The 6,614-nt window shown below is 38.8% G+C and overlaps 1 long non-coding RNA gene across 1 annotated transcript; it reads right to left on the minus strand.

Moving 5' to 3' along the window:
- Window positions 1–2,136: 2,136 nt before the first annotated feature.
- LOC141657125 (uncharacterized) lies at window positions 2,137–5,696 on the minus strand. The gene is made up of 2 exons (XR_012548662.1): window positions 5,504–5,696; window positions 2,137–3,094 (listed from the first exon to the last, which is right to left on the minus strand). It is a non-coding gene; the product is annotated as an uncharacterized LOC141657125 (long non-coding RNA).
- Window positions 5,697–6,614: the final 918 nt, after the last annotated feature.

Consider the following 6,614-nt stretch of genomic DNA (forward strand, 5'->3'; position numbering starts at 1 on the left):
ACCACCGTATTTTTACCCGATCATCGTGTTTCTTATTTCCCCACTTATTAGGTGACAATTTACGCAAAATTACAAAATTACCCTCATTTAATTACACCAATACAACCATTACCCAAATAATTAGAGTTTGATTTCCCAGTTCCTTCTGGGTAACAACAGTAAAAAAAAGATGGCTATGATCTTAAGGAATGCTTCAGATGATGGGAAATTGGTGCTTTAAGAAAATCATTTTTCCATGTCCATTGTAAACAGTGTTGGCTATTACGAATTCATACTCCTGGATAAGGAAGGCAACCCAAATTAACAAGACTACACATGCTTTGTCTTTATCTATTAATAGGGGGCGGGGGGATAGTAAGGGCGGTCGCCCCTCTCCTGACGGATGAAATTTTCGAAATTTTTAGTAAAAAAATTTAAAAAATTTTCGGGTGCATCTTATGTAATTAGTGGTTGGCCCCCCGCCTAAAATTTTTCGCCCCTTCTAAGATCAAATTCTGACTCCGCCACTGTACACATGTGGGTTTTATTTGACCCGTCACAAGCTTGTGACGGATAATCGGATATTATCCGTCACAAATGAGAATTTGTAGAACTATAGAGAGGTGTGGGTGAAGGTTCTTATGGAGATAAGTGAGACAGAGTTGAACACGCCAAAGGGAAAAGATATGAAATGGGGATTTTCAATAATCGTCGATTGAGTAGGCCTGGCAAAAGCAACCCAACCCGATTAATCCGACCCGAGACTCGAAGTGATCTGAACTACATCACCCGAATGTGACCCGAAAACCCGAATTGATCCGACCGACCCGAACATGACCCGAGTTTTCTTGACTCTAACTGACCCGACTCGAAACCATCAAACCCGAAAATGACCCGATAAAATATAACTCCAATTGAACCGAAAAGACTTGATATGACTATTTCTCTATTATTCATTGACCCGAAAATGACCCGACCCAAAACAACCCGACCCGCTTGACCTGAAACCGACCCGGCAACAAACCCGAAAGAGACCCGAAACCCGACAAGACCTGTCCCGACCCGAATTAACCCGAACTCAATGAGAAACCCAAACTGACCCGATCCGAGTTGGCCCGACCCGAACCCGACCCGTTGACTCGTTTTGCCAGGTCTACGATTGAGTGATTTAGGGCTAGTTTGTTTGAATGAATTGGGGGAAGATGATGATCAAACTAATTATTTGGGTAATGAGTATGTTGGCGTAATTAAATAAGGGTAATTTTGGAATTTTGCGTAAATCATCACTTAACAAGCCGGAAAATAAGAAAAACGATGCTCGGAATAAAAATACGGTGGTGATTGAGAAATATACGGTGAATATTGGGTGTTATTTGTAAAAATGCAAATATGGGGTGATAATTTGTAAAAAGATGTAAATACGAGGTGGTTATTTGTAATTTTTCCTTTATTTTATGTAAAGTTCGGGTCCGTTTCTTTAGCTTAACTCCACCTCCCTCAAGTCAAGTCGTGGTTCCCGTTCCTCTCGTCTATTCTTGAGCCAATAAGTGATGATGGTGAATTAATATCAACATTTTTTTTTTCGATATTTCGCTATTTTTGTTGAAAATCAACCTCGTTTTTTTTTTTTTTTTTTTTTGATAACGAGGAGGTTGGATCCTCCCCGGTATCAACCTCGTTTTATCTTTTCTTACTTGAGCCAACTCTCAAGTCTTGTAAATTAACGACCTGAATTTGCATATTATTCCACTCAAGGGTCGAATTTATATAAATTCGGGTTAAAGACTTCTTGCATCTAAGTTCGATCAAACGCAGTTAAAATTACGTTGGAATTATTTCTCATATAAAACAAGAAGGGTCAATCCATTACTCAGATAATAAATGACTACTCCATTTGTTACTACATTTGGCCCGTTTTGTGCTAATTGAATTAAAGAATATACAACCTTTAATTTGCCAGTATCTTAAGTAACATATGGGTGTCCGATTTTGCCGTAAATATACTCCACTCGATCTGTTACTAATGTTACTAAACCTGGTTGGGTAAGTCTACTTTAGCCCCCTAAGAAATAGACGACTTTTGTGTAAGGCGGTCTTACAAAATTACAGTAGAACGACCGCCAAGGAAAAGGGTAACTCATTTGCACTGAAAACTGATAGCAAGAAATTATAAAATGACTGTTATGTAGTCAACATTACAAATTGCATCTTTATTTAGTCACCATTACAAATTTTTACAATTAAAACAAGACTTTCAAAGACACTGACGAATGACGAACTTGACGATTACTAGTGAAGATACATCCATAGTGACCCTTACCATAGGATGGCAATCAGGAAATTTACTGCTAATTTCTGAGCCTGTTGAATCTTATCATTACTTGAACATACAAGTAGTCCGCGACATTTCCCACGAGCTGAAAGAAAGCGAACCTTAACCTCCTCTTGAGCAGTAAACTTCCCACCACTCCCCAAAATCCAGTTGCAAATCCCGACATTATTACCAAATACAACACTGGTTTTTCCCAAACTTCTTTCTTCAGTTCCTTGTGTGGCTTTTCTTGTCCTTGTATCGGCTGATTTTCAGTTTGCTTGGTCCTGCACTTGTTTGGCAAAGGGTCACCACAAAGTCCAGGGTTGCCTATATATGTCATTGATGGATCTTCGAGAACTTGGAGTTGATGTCCGGTGGGGATTTGTCCTTGTAAATTGTTGTAGGACAAGTTGAGACGAACCAATGAAGTTAAGGCTGAGATGCTTGGCGGGATTGTGCCAGAGAGATTATTGTTTGATAGATCGAGGGATTCTACCGATGTCAGTTCACCGATCTTGTTTGGGATATTCCCGGTCAGATGGTTGTGAGACAAGTTGAGACCGATCAGTGCCGATAGATTTGTGATCTCTTCAGGGATGGTGCCTGTCAAGGAGTTAGATGAAAGGTCCAAGTTTACAACATATAAGAGATTTGTCGTGTATTGTAGTTCTGCTCCTTTTAGATCCACCATAGTGCTCTGACCGCTGAAATCAGGATCCTGATCAATTGGGGAATCAGGAACATTGTACACACTATGTGATTGCATCTGGAGTAAGCTGCCAAAACAACGAGGTATGCTTCCTGTCAAGTTGTTGAAGGAAAGGTCAATGAATTGGAGCATTTGGATAGAACACAATTTTTGTGGAATAAAACCGACAAGTTGATTTCCTCGTAGCCTGAGGAATTGTAAACTAGAAAAATCTTTTCCTCCCCAATTACTTGGTATATTCCCATCAAGCTGATTCTCACCGAGATCCAGAATTCGCAAGCTGGATATAGCACTCAGTGTTGGAGGAATCGGGCCTTGAAGAGAATTTTCACTCAACTTGAGAAATGATAACTGCGGAATAAGTGCCATAGACAAGGGAATAATCCCTGAAAGATTGTTGGAACCTAAGTTAAGATAAAATGGATATTCTGAAGCACCCCAACAGTCAGGAATGCCTCCTGAAATGTTATTCTTCTGAAGATCTAAGAACCACAAGCTACTAAGTTGACATACGGGAATCCCAATCGTATCATTCTTATCAGAAGGATTATGATGTACAAGTGGCCCTGAAAGCATGTTAAATGAGAGATCTATGGAATGAAGTTGAGAGGAGTAGAAGTATGGGACTTGACCTGTAATTTGATTGTGAGAAATAGTTAAAAACTCCAACTGATTGCTTGAGAAACTTTGAGGTAGCTCTCCGAACATATTATTATCTGAAAAATCTAATGTATAGAGCTTGGTCTGGTCACCAATCCAACGTGGGAACTGAGATTGGATTTTACAGGATGCCATTTGGAGTAAAGTGAGTTGAAATGGAGGTGACCAATTAGAAGTAATATTCCACTCCACAACATTGTGGCTTAGGTCTAGATATTCTAATTTTGAGAGGTTATCTAAGTGAGACTCTGACACTGCACCATGTAGAAAGTTCGACCTGAGGTCAATCTTAAAAAGGGACTTGCATTGTCCCAAGCCTTGAGGGATAGTGCCATTGAGATTATTAAAGGAGAGGTCTAAATATTCCAAGTATGATAACCTTTCAATTGATATTGGAATGGGACCATTTATTCTATTTCCACTAAAATCTAGGTATCTCAAATATTTGAAGTCCCCCAGCCAGGAAGGCAACATGCCTCCAATCATGTTTCCATGCAACCACAAACTCTCCAAATCATAACTGACGCATTTTGAGATATTTTTGTGGCTGGCTTCTATTCTCGCTCCGATAGAATTGAATGACAAATCAAAATATATGAGCCTGCATACCTTCCCTAATATACCCATGATCGCACCCTCCTGCACATGAGTAAAATTATTGTCCCCGACGTCGAGATATTCAAGATTTCTCATGTTTCCTATCGAGAGCGGGATTGAGCCATTTAATTCATTCCTTGAAAGGTCAAGGTATGTTAGGGAAGTCATGTTGGCCAAAAGATAAGGCACTGTTCCATTCAATAAGTTATCTGAAAGATCAAGGTGTTGAATCTTAGAAAGCCAAGTGGAATTAGAGAAAAGGCTAAGCAATAAGGGATTATCAAGATGACAATTAGTAAGATATAAGCCTAGCAGAGAAGGCGTGTTGAGTACACTGTTGTGAGATATAACAGTATGGCCCATGTCCAGATATTGCAAACTTACAAGTTTAGAAGCCCAGTGGAATTAGAGAAAAGGCTAAGCAATAAGGGATTATCAAGATGACAATTAGTAAGATATAAGCCTAGCAGAGAAGGCGTGTTGAGTACACTGTTGTGAGATATAACAGTATGGCCCATGTCCAGATATTGCAAACTTACAAGTTTAGAAGCCCAGTGGAGATCACTGGACAAGGGATGAAGCATGTTAAAAAATGAAGACAGACCGAGTGTTTGTAATCTAGTAAGATTGCCGAGCTGGGATGGGACAACACCACTAAAGTTTGAATAGGATAAGTTGAGATACCTGAGATACTCGAATGCGCCAATGAATTTCGGGATTGGACTGCCTTGGAAATTACTGCAGCTCAAATCCAAGTAGCTCAACTGACTCAATTCAAGCAGGGCAGGGTTTAGTTTTGAAGCTGTTAAGTAGGCTCCTGGGTTGTCATTGTAGCCAAAAATAAAATCACAAGATGGGTTGGGTAGATGGAGATGGGTGACAAAGGCTGTAACATTGTGACAACCAACTCCTTCCCAATCACAACAACCCTTACCCTTCCAAGACGACAACCTATTTGTCGGACCGCTGAGGCTGTGCTTGAACTTGAGCAGCGCCTCTCGTTCCACATCATGGCAGCCAACTACCAAGCCTTGGTGTACATTTAGTGCACTCAAGTTCAGTAGCAGCATGAAAAGAAAGTGGGTTATAACACATGTTCTCAACATTGTTCATTCAAAGAAACACAAGTCGGGTTTTTTAGTTTGTTATAAAGAGGTTTTTGATTGGTATGTTAACTGATTACACATGCTCCTATTTATATAAAGCTATACATGAACCTGCTGAAGTGAGTATTTCTTACTTACTGTATGGAGTAAATCCCCTGCAGGTTTGAACTTTGAAGGGTCAACTCAAGTCTTCCTTTCGCCCGTCAACCAAGTCTTTCATGTAATTGAGGCAGAGAGACCGTTACAAGTTACAACCATGATTTATTATCTTTCCCGTTCTCGTCTCTATCACACTAGGGATGTCAATGGATCGGGTTCGGGTCGGGTGAAGCCTCATCCATCATCCATCCATCCTTTTAAAATCACATCCAACCAGTCCGTCATCCGTGAAACATATCATCTATCATCCATCCATCCATCATCCATGGATGAAACGGGTGGATCGGGTGATAAACGGGTGTTGTGTTTATATGTTTCAAGTTAAAAAAATTATTTTTTATTCTCTACAAAAATAAAGTTAGATATCTATAAAAATATAAAAATTTGAATATTTTATATCTTAATAATGTGTTATAGGTAAAAAAACATTAAATAAAAAGTAATAAAATCGGGTGATGGATGGATGACGGGTGAAATTTCTTCATCCAACCATCCGTCATCCATCCATCATACATTTAAGTTGGATTTTCATCCATCTTTTAGGATCGTGTGGATCGGATTTTGATCGGATGCGGGTGAAATTGACATCCCTATATCACACTAATCAGTATATTTGTTAATAATAGTAATAAATATAATTGAAGTATAATATAAAGATGCCTTGATAAAGAATATTTATGGAAATTACATTAAATTAAAGTAATTAAATTTAGAAAACACAAGAATATAGTGATTTTCCTTAAAATTAACATGCCCCACTTATGGAATTAATTAGTATCATAATAGAATTATACATTAGGGTTTTTTGTCAAACACAACCTTTAAAAAACTTTTTTTTCGAAACACCACCTTTAAAAAAATGTTTGTAAAACACAACCTTTAATAATTTTTTTTTTTGTAAAACACGACATTTTGGCCAGAGTTTAACCACTTGCAATAGGGTGACTTTAGGTCGATATTTGAGGTAGCAAACGAGTTCCATTTGAGGTGTTCTTAGACTCTTTGGAAAGGTGGAAGTACAAGCTTTCCAATGGTTACCAATACGGCGGTGATAGGTGGGTTTATGTGGGGTCTATTGGTATGTAAAGTA

The sequence above is a fragment of the Silene latifolia genome, chromosome 5, assembly GCF_048544455.1.
Source record: "Silene latifolia isolate original U9 population chromosome 5, ASM4854445v1, whole genome shotgun sequence".
NCBI lineage: Eukaryota > Viridiplantae > Streptophyta > Magnoliopsida > Caryophyllales > Caryophyllaceae > Silene > Silene latifolia.